This window comes from Mus caroli, unplaced genomic scaffold (assembly GCF_978045245.1).
Source record: "Mus caroli unplaced genomic scaffold, Mus_caroli_1 scaffold_9, whole genome shotgun sequence".
Taxonomy (NCBI): Eukaryota; Metazoa; Chordata; class Mammalia; order Rodentia; family Muridae; genus Mus; species Mus caroli.
Genome location: NW_028227264.1, coordinates 29,336,235 through 29,357,292, shown reverse-complemented (window position 1 = coordinate 29,357,292; position 21,058 = coordinate 29,336,235). Strand labels below are relative to the sequence as shown.

The 21,058-nt window shown below is 40.0% G+C and overlaps 1 pseudogene; it reads right to left on the bottom strand.

Moving 5' to 3' along the window:
* Positions 1-14,866: 14,866 nt before the first annotated feature.
* Positions 14,867-16,244, bottom strand: LOC110303487 (D-3-phosphoglycerate dehydrogenase pseudogene; annotated as a pseudogene).
* Positions 16,245-21,058: the final 4,814 nt, after the last annotated feature.

Here is a 21,058-nt window from a genome sequence, read left to right as displayed (position 1 = left end):
TTTTGTGTCAACTTGACACAGCTGTAGTTATCACAGTGAAAGGAGCTTCAGTTGGGGAAATGCCTCCATGAGATCCAGCTACAAGGCATTATCTCAACTAGTGATGAAGGGGGGAGGTCCCCTCGTGGGTGGTGCCATCTCTGGGCTGGCAGTCTTGGTTCTATAAGAGAGCAGGCTGAGTAAGCCAGGGGAAGCAAGCCAGTAAAGAACATCCCTCCATAGCCTCTGCATCAGCTCCTGCTTCCTGACCTGCTTGAGTTCCAGTCCTGACTTCCTTGGTGATGAACAGCAGTATGGAAGTGTAAGCTGAATAAACCCTTTCCTCCCCAACTTGCTTCTTGGTCATGATGTTTGTGCAGGAATAGAAACCCTGACTAAGACAACCACTCTTCTTATTTATTCCTTATAGTACCTGATAGCCTACTAGTCCCTCATCTAGAGTTCCTTTTCTCCACTACCCTCACTGGCTGCATTTCTGGATCCTGTGTTCTTTCTCCTTTTGTGATGTTCCAGTGCTGTCCTTTATAACTTTCTTTCCATTTCCTGATTTTTCTCTTTGACCTTTCATAAGGGCAGATATGTGGCTAACTACATCTTAAATCTCAGTCATCTGGGGCTGGTGAGATGGCTCAGTGGTTAAGAGCACTGACTGATGTTCCAAAGCTCCAGAGTTCAAATCCGAGAAACCACATGGTGGCTCACAACTATCTATAATGAGATCTGGTACCTCTAAAGCCAGCTACAGTATATAATAATTAAATCTTAAAAAAAAATAAGAAAAAAAAAGTCTTTCCAAAGTTTGGAGCTGAGACGAAAGGATGGACCATCCAGAGACTGCTGCACTCAGGGATCCATCCAATAATCAGCCACCAAACGTGAACACTATTGCATATGCCAGCAAGATTTTGCTGAAAGGACCCTGATATTGCTGTCTCTTGTGAGGCTATGCCAGTGTCTGGCAAACACAGAAGTGGATGTTCACAGTCAGATATTGGATGGAACACAGGGCCCCCAATGGAGGAGCAAGAGAACGTACCCAAGGAGTTGAAGGAGTCTGCAACCTTATAGGTGGAACAACAATATGAATTAACCAGTACCCTTAGAGCTCATGTCTCTAGCTGCATATGTAGTCGGCCATCATTGGGAAGAGAGGCCCCTTGGTCTTGCAAACTTTATATGCCGAAATACAGGGGAACACGAGGGCCAAGAAGTGGGAGTGGGAGGGGAGGGGATGGGGGCATGGAGGGTATAAGGGGACTTTCAGGATAGCATTTGAAATGTAAATGAAGAAAATATCTAATAAAAAAATTGGAAAAAGAAAAAAAATAGTCTCTCATCTGACAGCACTTCTGTTTAGGAAGAATTTACCACATTTATAGTTGTAGTCTTTTGACCCTTGGGAATATTCTATTTTCTTCTGGCTTCATGGTTTCTGAAAAGAGATCTTTCATTTGATTTGTATTTTTTGTCCTATGGGGCTGAAGATGTACTGTGAAGGCTAAACACTCACTTGAGTAGCAAGTGTAAGGCCTTGGATTTCGTCTCTAATATATATTAAATAATATATATTTTAATATATAACATATATATTAAAAACAAAAAAGAAATTTTTTCCTGTAAAAAAGGTATCCTCTCTCTCTCTTTCTCCCCTCTCTCTTTCCCTCTCTCCCTCTCTTTGTAATCATCCTCTCTCCCCTTTTCTCTCTCCTCCTTCCTCCTTTTCTCCCATTTTCTTTCTTTTCTTCTTTCTCCCCTCTCTTCAAGATTTCTTTCATTATCTTTCAGAGTTTGAACTTACATTGTTTCAGATCCACTAAGCTCCTTGAATCTACAGTGTTTTTTCAGGGAAGCAAATCTGAAATGTTCTTAACCACCATGTCTTAGAATTTATCAGCACTGTCTTCCTCTCTGTCTGTCCTATGACTGCAACTCATAACAATGGTAGATCTCTTCCCTTACCTCCCTTATGTCTGTGAAGCAGTGGTTCTCAATCTTCCTAATGATGCAAACTTTTAATGTAGTTCCTGATTCTGTGGTCACACACACCATAAAATTATATTGTTGCTATTTCATTACTGTAAATTTGCTACTATTGTGCATTGTGATAGAAATATCTACATGAAGGATGTCTGATATGTGTCCCACAGGCTGGTAAACCACCACTGTGGACCTCCTCATTTTGTGTCTTTTCCTAGTTATTCTTTCTATGTTATTTCTATTACTCTGTCTTTATGTTCATTGATTTCTTTGCTCACTTCTATTTTTGAGACTAGAAACCGAGTGTCTTAGTTTTGGGTTTTACTGCTGTGAACAGACACCATGACCAAAGCAACTCTTATAAAGGACAACATTTAATTGGGGCTGGCTTACAGGTTCAGAGGTTTAGTCCATTATCATCAAGGCAGAAGCATGGCAGTGTCCAGGCAAGTATTATGAGGGAAAAGCTGAAAATTCTGTATCTCTTTCCAAAAACAAGAGAAGACTGACTTCCAAGCAGCTAGGATGAGAGTCTTAAAGCCCATCCCCACAGTGACACACTTTCTCTAGCAATGCCATACCTACTTCCCCAAAGCCACACCTACTAATAGAACCACTCCCTGGGTCAAGCATACTCCACCATATTGAGTTTTTTATTTAGGTTCTTGTATTCTTTTCATGTAGATTTTTGCATTTGATTCAAACACACACACACACACACACATACACACCTCTGTTACTTTACATAGATTGTCATTTTATTTGTCCATACCTGTGTATTATTGCTACTGAAGGGTATGTATAATAGCCATTTAAAAATATTTTATATTTAATTCTAATATGTCCATTATCTCAGTGTGGACACCTATTGAGAGCTTTTGATTTTGTTCAGTTTGAGATTTAAAGAATGGTTGCAGCATGTCGTAAAAAATAATAAATCCCAGAGTGGGGTTCCTTCCTGCCTTAGACCATTTATGTTCCTGGTTGAAAGACATGCACACAGCCTTTTTATATAAAAAGTGTCTTATGCCACAGAATAGCTGGGCAACTGCCTATCCTTCATGCTGTTAGAATCTACCTCCTTTCCATAACCTAAGTTAATACTTACTAGGCTTCACCTGGATTGCTCTTAGCTCCAACCAGGGAGCCCTCTGAACTATGTTTTCTTGACCCAGAGGCCATAGCAACTCCTCTTGTTTCTCTGTCCCATGGCCACACTCTTTCCCTCTCTCTTCCTCTTCATGGTCTCTAGCCCAGGGAAACCTAAACCCCACCCATGTCTCTTCTCCTCAACTAATGGCTGTTGGCATCTTTATTTATCAATCAGAGTTAACTGGGAGCAGGTTCCCTTGGCCTCCTGTGCAGTTTGGGGGATCCAAATTAGCATTTGAATACAAGCTGCATTAGGCCAACCTACTACAGCTGCATTCTTTTAGAATAAAGGAATCCAAAATAACAGGAAAGAACATCCCAGGGGCCTTCTGATGGTAGAAATAAACGTTGAAGAAAGCAGATTGAATCCTACTTCTAATTTAACAAAATCCACAGAGTGACTACTAAAAATTCTTCTGACCTGAACTTTTGCTTTCCCTCAATATATTAGTCTTGCTCGTTTTCCTATAACTAAAAGTCATCAAGCTAGGACTGGAGAGATGACTACAACCCTCAAACAGGCATACATGCAGACAAGACACCAATGTACATAAAATAGAAATAAAGTGTTTTTAAAAGAAAAAAATCATTAAACCCTGAAGGGAAAGAAAAGCTGAAGAAAAGGGATAGAGATGTTTCTTGCTTTTCTGTCATTGGTTCTAGGGAGAGGTGAGCTCCAAGAGAAGTGTGCTTGGCATGGAGAGGCAAGGGCTGGAAGGCCCTAAAACCTGTTAGCATTTAGGACTCAGTCTAAAGGGAACCCAGAGCTGGGTTTGGGCTCCCGAGTTCCTGCCTGTTTCTATTACATGTACTTCCTTCTCCCAGACAAATGCTTATTTTAATTTTTCAAGACTTCATTTCCATAAAACCCTGTGGGGTTTTTTTGATGAATTTATGAAATAAAAAACAATATGCTGACAACCCCATCTCTTCTTTAATTGAATGGACAGTATCAGTTCCCCCGACAAAGGCAAACATGGACAGATGCTTATCCAAGCCAGACAACCTATACTTGCTTATCTCATTTAATCTCAGAGGAACTCTGTGACATATGCCCTGCAAATAAACTTCATCTGCACAGAACATGAGCTAGTAGCTTAACATCCATGATCCTGAAACCAGGGAGTTCTGTGGCTGAGGATCAAAGGCTTGATGTTTTAAAAACATAGCTGCCATGGGACTGATTTCAGCCCTTTCGTAATCTTGTTTTCTAATGGGTGTTTTGTTTGCTGAATTCATCCGTACTGTACTTTGTTTCCCTTGCTAATAAGATTTTCACCAGAAGTAAAGTGGAGTCTGTTACAGCTGCACTTCCCAGGGATCTACAACATCAGAAGGCAGCTGTTGTATCTGCTCACGTCACGAAATCCCCCCAGGTCGCTGGGACGGTCAGGACTCAGATTTGATTATCTTTGAACTCAAAGACTGTTGTTGATTGGTTTTGGTTTTTTTTTTTTTTCTTTCTGGGATAAATTATGAACATCACAGAAGCTTCCAGATTATACTTGATTAAATTTCATTACATCATATCTTGTTTACAAATAAAGTTGGAGGATGCTAATGAATATTTTTTTTAAAAAAAGAAAAAAAATTCTTCATATCAAATTTACTTTTTAGCAGCTAGGAAAATAGGAAAATCTAAGTTTGTAAAACAAATATTGCAGAATTGTAGAATTTTTTTCTATGTTCTATATGTCATTCTTTTGTTATGACAAAAGAATTTTATTTACATCGGTGTTCTGCCTCCACATGTGTCTGAGTGAAAGTGTTGTATCTCCTGGAACTGAAATTGTGGGTGCTGAGACTTGCCTGAAAATTCTTTTTTCTTTTCTTTTTTATATATTTTATTAGGTATTTTCCTCATTTACATTTCCAATGCTATCCCAAAGGCCCCCCATACCCTCCCCCCCACCCCATTCCCCTACCCACCCACTCCCACTTTTTGGCCCTGGCTAATTGTTGTGAGGTTCAATGGAGTGGTTTGAATGAGAATGGTCTCCTTCGGTTCACCTACTTGAATGTTTGGTCTCTAGTTGGTGAAACTGGTTTTAGAAAGGATTGCTAAATCTTGGCCTTGTTGGAGGAAGTGTATCACTGGGGGTAGCCTTTGAAGTGTGTAATCCAGAGGCAGACTCTACCTCAAAACAAAGTGGAAATGGTCAATCAGCTCCTCTAAAATTGTCCTCTGATTTTATCACATGAGCCCTGTGGCTCACACTACCTGCCTCACCCTAACCTCCCAGAAAACATGTAATATAAAAACACATCACTGAAGTTAGCAGTTTATGTAATCATACAAAAATATTTTACTGTTAACTGAATAAGAATTTATCAAGCAGCGAGTTTTCTGGGGAGATTTGTTCTAAGTATAAAACAAAATAAATGCCCAGTTAAACAAGCAAGATTCAGGGAAGTTGAAGATTAACAGGAGGGTTTATCAAGGAGAGGTGAAGCTTGATGTAGGTGTAAAAAGTAAACAGGAGGTGAGGATGGGTGTTAAAGTTAGTCCTAGTTCTTCTTCCCAGCCCCACACTCTCAGAAACAAGACTCAAACACAAAATATATTTACAAATACCTTGACCATATAGCTAGGCTCTTCTCTGACTAGATCTTAACTTAGATAACTAAATTATCTTAACCTAAATTCTGCCACGTGACTGGTTACCTGGGCTAAGGTACAATATGTTCATCTCCTTACATCTTCCCAGGTGAATCTTCCTGTTCCTGGCTCTATCCCAGAATACTTTGTGCCTTCTGGATGTCCCACCTTCTATTTCCTGCCTAAGCCATAGGCCGTAATTGACAGGTGATGCAACCATAAAATACATAATGATATTCTCTCCATAGATGGGAGGAGATATACTGGCTCTTGTCCATTTTTGCCTGGGTTCTACATGCAATGGTGGTTGCTTCCACTATGTTCTTATACTATTTTTAAAAGCCATAATTAAAAATTAAAAGTCAAATAACTACTAAGATAATGCATATTTCTGTATATGCTTGAGGATAACAGCACACATCTTTTTTCAATATGTTTCTCAAACTGATAATTTTAAATGTCTCCTTTAAAGGCCTAGTTTGATATGGTAATGATCACGACTATATATGTATTTCATGGCACTAATTGTAAACTTAAAAATAGTTAAGATGAGAAATTATATTTATAAAATCACTTTAAAAGACAGAGACATGTTTACTGTCTCAGGTATAATATCTTACTAAGTGGAAATATTTTGTGTTTCGTTGATGCTTTGTGGCATATAAACATAACAGTATATTTCTATGACACATGAGTACTGGAGCCATCTGGTTGTATAAGCAGATTTATATTACAGGGTGGGTGAACTGATAATGTGGGATGACAGGAAGTCAGAACACTTCCAGACAACTCTAGGGATGAAACTGTTTTTCTTCATTGAAATGATATATATTGCCAAACATACAAAAGAAAATGATCATCTAACCCCTCAGGATAGGTCTCAGGCAATGCACACTTGAAATGTAAAGTCAAGAACAGAATAAGTTTAAAATTAAAGAAAGCCCTTGCCCATTCAAATTAATTACTCTAGAGATCCAGAGGCAAAGAAAGAATGAGATCAAAGCCTGGGACTGACCAGCAAGGACAGCCAGGAGCTTTAACTTTTTCTCATCCATCAGCAAGTCCTCTCTTCCTATAGTTTCTTGAAAAGGCAAGCCATGAGCCTATGCCCCAGGTCCATTTTCCTTCCTGGTCCCCAAACAAGTATCCTAGATAGAAATTCTCACAGGGCACTGGATATGATATGGGCTTGTAATCCCACTATGTAAGAGACCAAGGCAGGAGGATATTGAAGTCTAGGGCACCTGGGCATGGGTGGGTTGCTGCAAACTGGTAAGGGCTACATAATAACCATGTCTCAAATAAACCAATCCTATTAGCTATAATGGATACATATTTTTAAATGATGGCAGTTTGAGATCTGAAATAAGAAAGAGGGCATGAGGCTTCCATTCTACCTCATAACCGACCTTCAGAATTTGATCCTTCAGGCTCCTTCCCACTGAAATAATTAGTAGGCCTGGGCTTTAACAAGATTCACAGCATGTGTTTGTTTCCTAAGTGTTTACTCAGACCTATGTTGTAAAGCCCAAAGTGGTGGTTCATATACCTGTAATCACAACATCTGAGAGGTAGAGGTTGGAGGAACAGAAGGTCAAAGCCAATGTTGGCTATGCAGTAAGTTTGAGAGCAAGCTAGGCGATTTGAGACTCTGTCTGGAAAGAACAAAACAAAGAAAGCTGTATCTTGCACATTGAAAAGGAAGAATATGAACATAGCAGAGGCCATCAACAATCTTTTAAGATAAAAGGAAAAGCTGATGCAATCAGACTCTGTGGCATGTTATGCATACAGTTATCACCAACTGTTCATGCATATAGTCACTGGTTAAGCAACACTCATGAGCTAAGTCTGATTAACCACCCCAGAGTGATATGTCTTGTGCAACAGCAAATCTTATGTGTGAACAGCAACCAGGTATTCAAGAAAGATTGAAGGCTTTGGTGATAGTCTGAATTTTTAGGGCTTTTGCTATATTTCAGTCGGTACATTGCACATTTTGTTTTGAACATTTCTAAACCCAATCAAACTTCTTTTTAAAAGAAATAAACATCATTACTGTACAGTTTGAGAACACTGGAATTTAAAGAAGCTAAGTAATTTACCCACGCCAATAATTATGTAATTTTCAAAAGTATTTCTGTGAAATAAATGTAATCCTTTTTTGTTATTTAAAAAAGCATCCACCCAATGAAAAACAAATGTGTAACTGGTCACTGTGGATTATTTATTATAAAGTATTTCTATCAACAATAAGACAGAGAATGGGGGGAAAGACTAAGTTTTCTCCCTATTTCTAAGAGGTAACTATTTGCTTTTATCGTGTTTTAACTTTTATATGTTATTTGTTAAAAAAGAAAAAAGTCTTAGATTTAAAATCTATTTCTCTAAGATGAAGCAATATGCACGTTGGTACCATGTGATCTTACATCCCAGAAGTAAATATATAACAGCCTACCCATCTCTCTCCTGCATCTAGGTTCTCATTTGATCTTGAAGCACAGAATGCGCTGAGAAAGCAATGCTCTCCCTCCACAAGAACCAGCCTGATCATTCCCCGGATCTGATTCAGTCCCTAAAGATAGAGTGTCCATCCACAATTAAGTCCAGCATATCATGTGTCACCCAAGATATAAAACCCAAGGTATGCTGATTGCTAAGGTCCCTCAGCTGTGCTTCAGGTAAGGATCATAGAGACAAGAGCCATCCTTCCTGGACAATTTTCCAGAGCCTAAGGGACCACCTTACCATGAATCCTAGGTCCCTGTTATTCCTTGAGACCTCTTTGGAAGTAACAAGCCCACTTTGTGTGACTTGTGAGAGAAGTGGCCTCACCAGACTGAAGACATGTTGTTAGTCAACACTCATGACTCTACTTCCTGAGCCCCTGGGATAATTCATCTGGAAGAGTTCTTCAGATCCACTTAGACCAGAATGAATTGTTGAAAGAGAGTGAAATGTCCTTAGTCGTGTTAACCCATGTTGAGTGTTCCTACTGAGACTTCATACAATCAGCTGGGAATCTGCTTGCTGAGAGACACAGGATAAACATGCTCTGAATACTACATAACTGCATGGTTCTTTTGTTGCTTGGTCCATTCAAGCTTTATTTCCGTGAAAATCGGAAACAATTAATCTACATAATCCCCAGGAATTGTTTACAGCCACTTTAGCAATAAGAGATCTAGACATAAAGAAAGCAAATATAACAGGAAACTTCACACTTGCAAAACCGTGGCCGGGGTACAGAACCAGATGCTTGCTTTTGTGTGTCCTCTTATGCTAGGTTATAATTAGCTCTCCTTAGAAATAATTTATTTCCTTAAAATAATGGAGGAGACAAAGCAATTGGCATAGAACCAAAGAGAAAAATAAATGCATTCATAATCAGTTCGAGAACTCCATTCATTGGTCCTCACCATGAAGTCATTCCTGGCCTATATTCAGTCTCCTCAAACAGGATTATCATTAGATACAAACCCAGAAATGGTTTATTAAAGGCAAAATTCAAAGTAAAAGATTTTTGATTTAAGATGTGACTCAAAAATAGTAACGAAAAACATTTTAAATTGTCGCCAAGACAAGGTCTCACTACATAGCTCAGGCTGCCCTGGAACTCACCCTAAAGCACAGGCTGGCCTCTAACTTAGAGAAATCCTCCTATCTCTGCCTACTGAGTGCTGGGATTAAAAGCATGTGCCAATATACACAGCTCGATGGTGAATTTTTTTAATGCATTAATAAGCTTTAGAAATACAATTATAATTCTAACTTCTTTCCAATATCCTTTCTTTCACTAAGTAAAAGCTTATGTGGGGCTGTTGCAAAGTGTACTCTTTGCCTTCACTTCTCACCTCTCTTTCAAATGCCCATCACTGAATGGTCTCCTAGGTCAACTCTAGGTTGACCTAGAGCACTATCTTTTTAAGAATGTCTTCCTATTTCAAGACTAGTTCGTTCTCTCTATTCATCTTTTACAAAGTTTCTCACATCTGTCGTTTGATTAATCCTTATATTGTTTTGTATTAGAGCTTGTTAATTGCACACACATAAAAACACTTAAAAAGATAAGCTGGGCCTGGTGGCACACATGTTTGATCCCAGAACTCTGAAGACAAAGTCAGGTTAGTCTCTTGAGTTCAAGGTCATCCTGGTCTACAAAGTAAGTTCCAGGACAGTCAGCTCTGGTCTTACAGAGTAAGACCTTGTCTCAAAAATAGATAGATAGATAGATAGATAGATAGATAGATAGATAGATAGACGTATAGACAGATGATATATAAATAGGTAGGTAGGTAGATAGATAGATAGATGATAGATAATCTCTGTGTGTTTCTGTCTGTGGTTTGTTATAACTTACTTTGTCCATTTATTCACACAGTATTAATTAAATTTTTATTTTGATCTTTGCCTTTCATGCATTTTCACTTCACAAATACATATATCTAGCTTGTTCTCAATATCATCATTGGAATATTCTGTAGTCATCAAAAAGTTATTGAATTAAAAAATTAGGTCATCTTGTCTCCCTCCTCTGAACTTTGACCTAGTTATTCAAGATAGAAACCAATGAATTAACTTTGATTCCAACTATTCTCTTATTGAGAAATGACACACAAATAGATGGACCTGTCCCAGGAATCCTCTTGATCTTTCCATCTGCCAATGCCAGTACATCAGTGTCTGTCAATCAGACTCTCTACTGAGGAAAAAACAACCAACCAACCAAACAAACAAAAAACCCAAACACACATACACACACACAAAATTTAATGATTTGGTTCACCTCTGTATTCCCCAGGCCTCTGAAATATACATAATATATGTAAATATATGTTATAAGAAGGACTCAATAAAAACTGAGTAAATAGCTAATGAGTTCATTCATGTTTTTTTCACTTTATGTCAACCATAGTCTAAGTGTCTTGTGCACAAGTAATATGTTGAGACTGATTGCCAATGTAATAATTAAAAGATGAGGCCTGGGGGGTGGCATTAAGTCACCATAACAGTTGAGCCCTATGAAAGGCACCATTATAAAAGAGATGCAGTGGAGTTGTTTGCCCTTTCTGCCTCTTGCCTTTCCATCCCTTCTACCTTAAATGATAACATCTATGAGAAATGAGCCTTTATTATACATCAGACTTGCAGGTACCTCAGTCTTGGATTTCTCTGCCTTTAGGCTACAAAGACTACATTTCTAGGTATAAAGTACCCAGCTCCAAATATGAATTAAGTCAATGGCCTTTTACCCATTTCTTGTCTCAACACCTGAGCATTCTCATTGATAAAATGTAGCCAATAACAGTTGTGATCATTCTAACATATCAACAGTGCTGCCTTAGAAAGGCATTATGAATATTAGCTCATATTATGCTACTACTATTTATAAATCTAGCTGGGCATAGTGGCACATACTTATTTAATCCCAGACTTGGAACAGATACAAGCACATCTCTATAAGATCCAGGAAAGCAAGTCTGGTATATGTAGAGAGTGCAGTGATACTGTGTTTCAAAGAAATAGAACATGAAAACCATCTTAACATATTAATTTACATGTAAACAAGTTTTGTTTTGTTTTGTTTTTAAATGACAGCATACCGTTTAGATAGAGATCTATGCCAGCTGCCACTTGAATTCTGAAGTTATCCCTCTTTCAAAACCAAAACTTCCTACTCATTGCTAAAAGGCAAAATTTTGTTATGTCAAAACTTTCAAATGTTTATTTAAGCAGACAGGATGCATGGTCCTAGCAAAGAGCAACTAGGAGAGATCTGGAGTCCTGCCAAAGGAGCCTGGATGTGTAGGAGAGACACAGGGTGAGCACAGAAGCAGGGCAGGAAGGGTCTCAACTGATTAAACGACAAGCTTCATTTGGATCATTTCAGTGGGAAGTTCTTAGTGAGACATTTATTAACACTTCTGTTTTGATAAAGCCATTTTTGCTGGCTTTCGTTGCCATTGCTTACTTGTGAACAAGGGACATGGTAGCAATCTGTCTAGTCACCTCTCAGCTACTCTAGAAACACCATTTACAAGGAGCTTCCCAATCTTCTTCATCCCCATCTATGATAAGACCATTCCACTCTGTTTCTAAGTCTGTTCACTTAGTTTCTTTGTGAATGGAAATGTTCAGCACCGTTCAAGGCCTTGCTTCATTCCCTACTGCATATCCTATCACCCCATCCATGTTGCCACACAGGGCAGCATGTTCTCTTCTAAGCTGAGAAAATAGCCAAAGTTTGTATATGACACTCTGCGGTTGATTGGTTGGTTTCATTTGTTTTTTGAGACAGGTTTTTTTCTTTGTAGCCCTGGCTGTCCTAGAACTCAACCTAAAGACCACGCTAGCCTTGAATTCATCAAAATTCACCTGTCTCTGCCTCTGCCTCTGCCTTCTGAATGTTGGGATTAAAGACAGGCACCACCATCACCCAGCTATGGATATGTGTTGAGGCCGGCCAGCAGCCCACATGTCCGGGTTCGAGCCTGGAAGGCATCTTGGAACCTGGAAGAAAAGAGGGAACCTAGGCGGCATGAGAAAGGATGGAGCTAAGACAAGGGTTCTGATCAAAGCTCAATTTTACTATTCTGAGACACGGGGCCATGAAGAAGGGGGTGGAGCCCATTCCCACCAAATCATCCTTGGAGTCCAGTTGCAGGTGACCACGTGTTGGCTCCTGAACTGCCAGGCGGCAGGAGCAGCAGTTGGAGTGGCAGAACGATAGGGTGGCAGGCTCCACCCCCGATGCTCTCCTGGTGATAACAGTCAAACCTGATCAGCCAGATTTCAGGCTGAGGGGGGGAGGTTACAGATATGATACTCTTTTACCCAATATTGTACATGAATTCTTGGGTCATGAATATAAACTCTTAGTAAAACATACATTAATACTAGGGATCCATTAATTGCTTCTTCTATTCATTTACAAATAGTTAAAAACATACATTTTCAATGTGGCTCTATTAATTTTTTTCTCTAATGTACTTAAATTGTTGTTATCATGAGAAAGTATAATTCAGTATATTCTGTCTCTGTAATGATTTCTTTTATCAAAATATTGTGTTTGTCATTTTTAAGATTATGTAAGCTTTAAGAAGTAGTGTATTAGTTGCTACCTGTTTGGGGGTGAAATCCAGAATTGATTTTGAAATGTGCTACATAATCTTCCAATTGCCATCTTTTAACTTTACATGGCAAGAAGTCATCAAAATGTTATCTCTTTGTGCAAAGATCTACATCTCTTTTTATACATGTTGAGTTAATGTTTGCAGTTTTCTTATGGCAGCTGGTTATAGAGTACATGGGATCAGAATATATATGAACCACTAAATAAATGATACTTTGGCATAAACTGTGGAAGGCTGGAGGCTACTAAGGATCAATACATGCAAAGACAAGCTTTTGTGATTCTTCCAATATCTGAGCCCAAGTAGCGTCTGCTGGAAAATAAGTCCCCTCTACAGGTAGATTACAACATAGCAGGGACACAGAGAAGCTCCTGTCTGGGCAGGAAGAAGCAAGACTTCTCACAAGTGAACTGACAGACATCACCATAAACGTTCACAACCCTCATTAATTCTTCAAAACTCTACTTGTTCTACACTAGTAAATTTTATGTTGTTCCTCTTTTTCTGCCTATGTCTCTCTTTATTTATTAAACTAGGTTTTTAAGTCCCTAACTCTGGCAATTTGATGTGCCAACTATTCCTTTGAAAAAATATGTTTTTAGAGTTTCACCTTCATTTGTATCTATGTACCAAAGGTGCTGGTCCTTGAGGAAATGGTAAGCCTCCATGTGGGTGCTGGGACTCAAACCCAGGTCTTTTGCAACAACAAGTGCTTTTAGCCACTGATCCAACTCTCCAACCCAAGTCAACTATTTCTTCCCTAGCTATACACACCAAAAACCTCTTTCTCTAGTTAATCTGTCTTTTGTCAGCCTCATTCACTATCCCCAAAAGTTTATGTTAGAGAAAAATTCAGCCTGCAAGCTTTACCTGCCAAGGCCAAGGGAATCCTGGGAGTTGTAGTTCTTGGAAAATAACAAAGCCACATTGGAAATATGGTATCCACATGGTTTTGCCCTTAAAAAGCCCCTAGAACCTGCTACTCATCTCCACTAGGTGGAATTTGAGAGAGTGGACCTGACCAGAGTCTATCCTGGTCAGTATATAATTAAAGCTTGCTTCAAATTTGACTCAAAATTGTGGAAATTGTTCTTCTTCTTCCGATGAAACATGGGATTAACACTAAGCATGATAAAGTAGTATAATCTTTGGTTTTCTCATTCTACAAGAGCTATATTACTGTATTCTTAAATCCTGAAAGCAATCAATAGGCTTACCATCATGTAAACCTTTAAATCGTTGTCATGTAAATGTCCTCTGTGTGAAATTACACAAACAAAAAAACCCTCAAATCTATCTATTTGATATTGTATCACTTTTCTATTGCTGTGATAAAACACCACAACCAAGGCAACTTATAGAAGAAAGGGTTTATGGTTCCAGAGGGATTAGGGTTCATCATGGCATACATGTATGGTGGCAAGAGCAGGAAGCTGGGATGCATGTCTTAACTGCAAATAAGGGTAGGGAGGAAGAAAGGAGAAAAGAACATGTGCCACAGCCCACTCTTAGTCCCATACTTCTTTCTACAAGGCCACACCTCCTTAATCTCCCTAATATTACCACCAATGACGGCCAAATAGTCAAATCCATGAGCCTATGAGGGGCATTCTCATTCAAAGCATGTGGATACATCACCATCATACTTTGCTGGATAAGGCTTAACAAAATCCAAGTGTCAAGTGAAAACAAGGTCTGTTTTGTACAGGTGACATTAGTGTACACATGCAAAAGGATTCTTTAGAAACACAGCATCATCGAAAGACAAGCCTCCAAATGGCCATGCTCATGGTGCTGCCTCACATCTAATCTTGAGTAAGTGGCCAGTGCTTGCCATGTCTGCTGCTGGAGTTCTTTCTCATACCATCAAATACCCTATGTCTACTCTCATCTATGTATTTCCTGTATGTAGAATGTCCTTTAAACATAATCCTAGACACATAAGAAATGAGACACATCCCTCGCTATATATTCAATTTTCAACTCACCAATTCTTTTAAGCAAGTTAACACTCTGAAGATGTTACAAGGGTCTGGGGGGAACATCCTTCCTGCAGCATTGGTGTGATGCTCTGGACCAAGCCCACAGCTTGGTAGGGGACACCTGCCAGGGCCACAGTCAGGAGGCATTCCCTGCTGCCCTGCTCACCTGGGACCCTAGGGCTGTTGGAGGTGGTGATAATGAGGCCAGCCTCTTTCCACGGTAGCTTAGCGTTCACCAAGTTCACGTCTTCTTGCTTGAATGTTTCTCTCTTAGAAGGCCAGCAATGACTGCAGGACTCAGGCAGGTTCCAGCATTCTTCAGAGATGTTCCTTGTGTAACCACCTGGATGGTCCCTTTAGGGGATCCAGTGCAGGCGTGCATCAGCGTGTTCAATGCTTCTGCCAGACCAATCCAAGACTTGGTGTGTAGAGAGAAGGCCCTGGTAAGGGCCTGAGCATTTACGACCCCTGTTAGAGATTTCCCCTTCACCATGTCGACAAACTGGACTGTGATTTCCTCCCCACAGCGGCTCTGGGCTTCCTTGGCGCCCAGGTGGGGACAGCTGATGAAGTTCTCATGATCCATTAAGGCCCGGTCCCGTGGTGGCTCTTCTGTAAACACATCCAGTGTAGTCCCAGCACACTGACCAGACTGCAGGGCTCGGAGCAGGGCACCTTCATCCACAATGCCTCCTCGAGCACAGTTCACCACTCTGCACGCCTTTCTTGCACTGAGCAAAGGAGCTGTCATGCAGCAAGCCTGTGGTGGAGGGCAGGAGTGGGGTATGGGCAGTTATGAAATCACAGAGAGGCCAGAGCTCCTCCAGCAGCAGCTGTTGAACACCAAAGGAGGCTGCAACTTCAGGAGAAATGATAGGGTCATAGCCTACAGTCTTCGTTCCAAAGGAACGGGTGACCACCTCTCTTCGGGTGGCCACCTCTCTTCCTATTCTGCCAAGGCCAAGAATTCCCAGTGTCTTCCCGTTCAGTTCTGTCCCCATGAACTTCTTCCGGTCCCATTTGCCATCTTTCATCGAAGCCATTGCCTGGGGAATCTGCCTGGCCAGGCACATGATCATCCCACAGGTGAGCTCCGCAGCACTGAGGCTGTTCCCATTAGGGGTGTTCATGACTAGGATGTCCTTCCTCGTGGCAGCCTCCGGATCCACATTGTCCACACCTGTACCAGCCCTGCCCACCACCTGGAGCTTCTCTGCTGCATTGATGACATCGGCAGTGACCTTAGTAACTGACCGGACGATAGGACCTTCACAGTCCTGCAGCTCTGCTGTCAGCTCTTCCTTGCTCAAGTTCTTCACCACCGGGAGCCCCTCCATCTTGCAGGATCTTCTGGCAGCAGGGTTCACTGATAAGCACTTTGCACAGATTTTCGAAGGCCATTGCTAGAGTCAGGCCTTAGAATCAGTTGCTCTGGGTGGACAGAAGCACTTAGTTCAGGAAACTGCAGGCAAGGCTGGCTCCTGTGACTGGGCCCCATTAGAGATTCTTAAGGACAAGGATTACTTTGTGCCCTACCGAAAGAAATATTTGTAGTTTGCATAAGCCAACAAGATTGAGATCATTTCTTCCACTCTCAATCACTACACCATCATCTATTCAGAACCCAGAGAGCACGTTTGAGCCAATATTAGACATAATTGTTTGTTTAGTTCCATAGGAACTTAGATTCTCTGAACTTAATTAGAGACAGCCCATACTTTTGGTTTTCTATCTAAGCATCACAAGGGATGTGAACCAGTTTTGATTCACATAGGATAACTGACTCAACCACTGTTCATTCTAAGAGAAACCTGATTTAGAGACCAGATCTCACCAAAATCTGTTACCCTTTCACCGAGGTCCTATAACTTGATGGCTTTGATGCTACAGTATTTGTGTTGTTAGAGCTTATCCCTCTGTTACCTGATGCACAGAGATGACCAAGAAAGAATGCTCACTTCCAAACCTAGTTGGTAGTTTCCCAGCTGCATAAGAAATAGGCATGATTCTCTGGAAATTAAAAGCCAGCTCTCAAGCTTTAGTTTACACAAGGAAGAAAGTCATCATTGAATGCCGGTCTAATTACTGCCAGTAAAACTACATAGACTTCTATAAGATGAGTTCTGGTGAGTAAACAGACCTCCCTCCCAACTCAAAAACAAAGAAAGAAAACCCTCAGCAAACAAAGGAAACTTTGGACAGAAGATAAGCAAACAAACAAACAAAACCGGGCTTGGTCCCAGCATTCTGGAGGCAAAGGAAACTAGATCTCTGTGAGTTTAAGGCCAACCTGATCTGCAAAGTGAATTCCAAGTCAGCCAGGGCTACACAATGCAATGTGTCTCAGACAGACAAACAACAAAACGAAACTTAAAACTAAAACTACCATACAGGTTAAAAAGAAAGAATATATTTGACCAAAGGGAATTTAAAAAAAATGCAGAGATAGTCTACGTAAGACATGCCATTGTCTCTGCTACACTGGACATTAGCCTTAAGAAACCAGGAATCACAGGTATGGAAAGCACTAGAAACATTGTCCCCTAAGAACCAAGAGCTCTAGATTTAGATAATAACATGGTAATATAATAGACTTGATAATAGAATATATTATTTTCCATCGACTAAGAAAACATTTCAAAGAGAATATGGTGTGTTCTGTTCTGCCTTGCAACACAAAAATACTTATTCGGTGCTCCATAAAGATTGTCCTTACAGTACTATCACCAAAGAGCTCCAATGCCTATTTTCTGCTTTAGCTCCATTACTATGTATGTGTGAGTGGGTTTACCATTTATGTGTTGAATTCTCATTTCTTTAGTATTGTTTTTAATTTAATGCCTAAAGCTAAAGCTAAACCCAAGTTTGAATCCTATCCCAGATAGGATTTGTTGTAACCATGGTCCATGAGAAAAGAGTGTATAAAGAGAAGACTCATCTTACCAGAGTTGAACAGATTTTGTAGGCCATGGCAGAGAGGCTAGAGAAGGATGCCTACTGTCCTGATCTACCACCGTCTGTGATGTTCTCTCAAGATCAGGCCTCTCACTGAACTTAAAGCTTGTGGTTTCCTTAGAAGCTTCGTTCCCAGCCAACCCTGGTACTTCTTTTACTCCCAAGTCCCAAACCCCTGGTTTGGTGCAGGGTCCTCATATTTGCACAACAATTCTTTTTGCCAACACTGAGCCAACTCCATAGCCCCATTTTTTTTTTTAAGATTATAATTTTATTCTGCTTGGTTTACCTGGTTTATCTTGCCACAAACCAAAAGTAATTCAACATACCTAAGTTTTTAGAACAGCAAGAAAATTTCTTACTCAACAGCATCTTGACTTCTTTGTCTACCAAATGAGATAGAAAAGACATTCCCCCTATGAATGTTATAGCTATCCAAGATGTAAACATTCACGTTTACTTTTGTATATTACTCTTTTTCTCAACTGACTTCATTCATTTTCATGCTATTGCAATAGAATAGCTGAGGCTAAATAGTCTATAGAGAACAGAGAATTATTTGTTATGGTTTATGAAGCTAGAAAGCCAAATATACAGAGCCTATGTCTGCTGAAAGCCTTCCTGTTACATCATCCCACAATGGAAGACAACATGGCAAGCAATTACATAGGAAGGAGGGAGGGAGTCATGAGGTTCAATTCACTTGTTTTTATTGTTGTTGTTGTTGTTGTTTGAAACAGGGTCTTTCTGTTGTGTAGCCCTGGCTGTCCTATAACTTGCTCAGTAGAACAGGCTGGCCTTGAACTCACTGAAGTCTGCCTTCATTTGCCTCCCAAGTTTTGGGATTAAAGATGTGACTCAGTTCAGCATTTTATCCAGATCCGTCTCCTGTGAAAATTAACCCATCCCACCCCACCAGTATTAGTCCAGTCTTTCAGGTAACTTCGGGGTTTGAGCATGAAGCCCTGAGTACACATTCAAATGCAGATTTTTGTCTCTGGCCACCAAAATCTATGACCTTCTCACAAGAAAAAGCTACTCATAGTCCCCAAATCTTAACTGACTTTCAGTACCAACTCAACCCAATAGCCAAAAATTCACATTGTAGATTCTATCTAAATCAAGTGAATCACAATTAAGGCACAGTTCATTGGAAGGGAAGTTTATTTTCAATTGATCAAAATTATCTGCTTCTCAAATCCAGTGGTGGAATAAGAAGAAAGCTTAGACTCTCTCATGTCAAAAGAGAAGAATAGAATAAAAGAGATAACTGCTCCCAAGTAATTCTAAAACCAAGCACAGAAACACTCTGTAGTATGAAAGCCGGAAAAAATTAAAACAAATTTAAAAAATAAAATATAAACCTCCTTTGATTCTGTGTCTGACTTCCTGAGCATACTGGAACCGTGGTTTGGGCCTCTAAGATCTTAAGTAGGTCTAGTCCAACCTATTTCTAAGCTCCATTAACTCTACTCATCAGTTTGTATGGGTTGACATTTCATGCTTGTTAGCTTTCCAGGTTGATGACATATTCTGCTTGCCCTACAGCCCTGGAGCATCTCCTTTGGCACCACAAGATACTAACTAGTTGGTGCTTTCTGAGGTAGCTCTGCCATGAAAGTCTCTCCTACATGGTAGCATTCAGAGCTGACTTCCCCAAGCCTGTCTACAACATCCTGTGAAATTTAGGTGGAGGTCACCATGGTCCCAAAGGTCTTGTGTTATGGATAACATCAGAGTTTTATGACTTGTACTTTTGGGAGAAACAGGCTCACCTGGGTTGCTTATGTCATGTGTGACTAGGGTAGCTCAGGAGGACTGTGCCAGAATTAAAGAAAAAAAAATTCGTATACAAATTTTCTATAGGCATTCTTGAGCAACCATCTCCTTCAGCTTATCACTCGCCTTAAGGATCTCTAAAATATCTTTGGAATCATTCTTCCTTTGCCTTGGCAAATGAAACCTCGCTCTTCTTTGTCTGTATTAATCTCTTTAGCAAATGATCACTTGACTGTACCTCTGATAGTCTCTTTCCAGGACACACATTTTTCATCTTTTCATACAGCCAAGCTAAGAGTTATCTAAATTTCTCCTGTTTCTCTTTTAATTGCTTTCCTTAAATAATTTCTTCTCTCCTTTCACTGTAAGTAGCCAAAAAAGAAAAAGAAACCATGCAGTACCTCAAATGAAGCAATGGCTTACACAAGTGCAGGGCGTTAAACCATACAATCTTAAGTCATATAATGTCTTAAATACTTTGCTGTCACATATTTCATCAATGAGAGCTCAGCTTTTAAATTCTGACTTCCATATAGTCTTTGGACACAGATACACTTCTGTGAGGTTTCACAGCTATATAACAAGAATGACTTTCCCTTTCCAATACCCTGTTCCTCCTTTCTGTGTGTGCCTTCACCAGAGTTGAATCTACTGTCTATATTTCTACCAATAACATGATCATGACCACTTAAGCCAGTGTTTCTCATCCTTCCTAATGCTGTGGCCCTTTAATACAGTTGCTCATGTTATGATGACCTGCCAAGTATAAAAGTTATTTTTGTTACTACTTCATAACTTTTAATTTTGCTACTATTATCAATCATAATGTAAATATCTGATATTTCCAATGGTGTTACATGACCCCTGTGAAAGAGTCATTGATTCCCCTCCAAAAGGGGGTCAAGAATCACAGGTTGAGAACCACTGGTCAAAGCAATTCCTTTGAAAATTTAAGCATGCTGCTTTTGTGTTCTTCTGAGCATTCACAAGAAGAGTCCTTAATGCCATATTCATGACCATCTCAGAATTTTCCTGGACTGCTCCTTCAACATTTCCTAATCTCAGCTCAAAGCCACTTGCACAGTTTCAAGCATTTATTACCCCACCAGCCTCACTTCTTAGCATCGAGTTCCTGCTTCAGCTGCTTTGGGGTATTATCACAGGACATAGGTGACTAGGTAACTGACACATGCTCACAAAAATGAAGGTTTTCTTCTAATATCTCTGAAGGCTTTTGTATCTAGAACCAAAGGGCTTAACTCTGCCAAAGATCTTTTATTGCAACATCCTAGAGTAGAAAACAAAAAGGAAAGAGAGCAAACTCACCATTTATTCAGAAGTCCTCTTCTGTCCTAACTAACCCATTCCTATACTAAAGGTGTTGAATCAATTCCTGAGGGCTTTTGTGTCCCACCTCTTCACACTGTTGCATTAGGGGATTAAACTGGGGGAAAATAGTCAAACCACTGTGCTCAGACTTT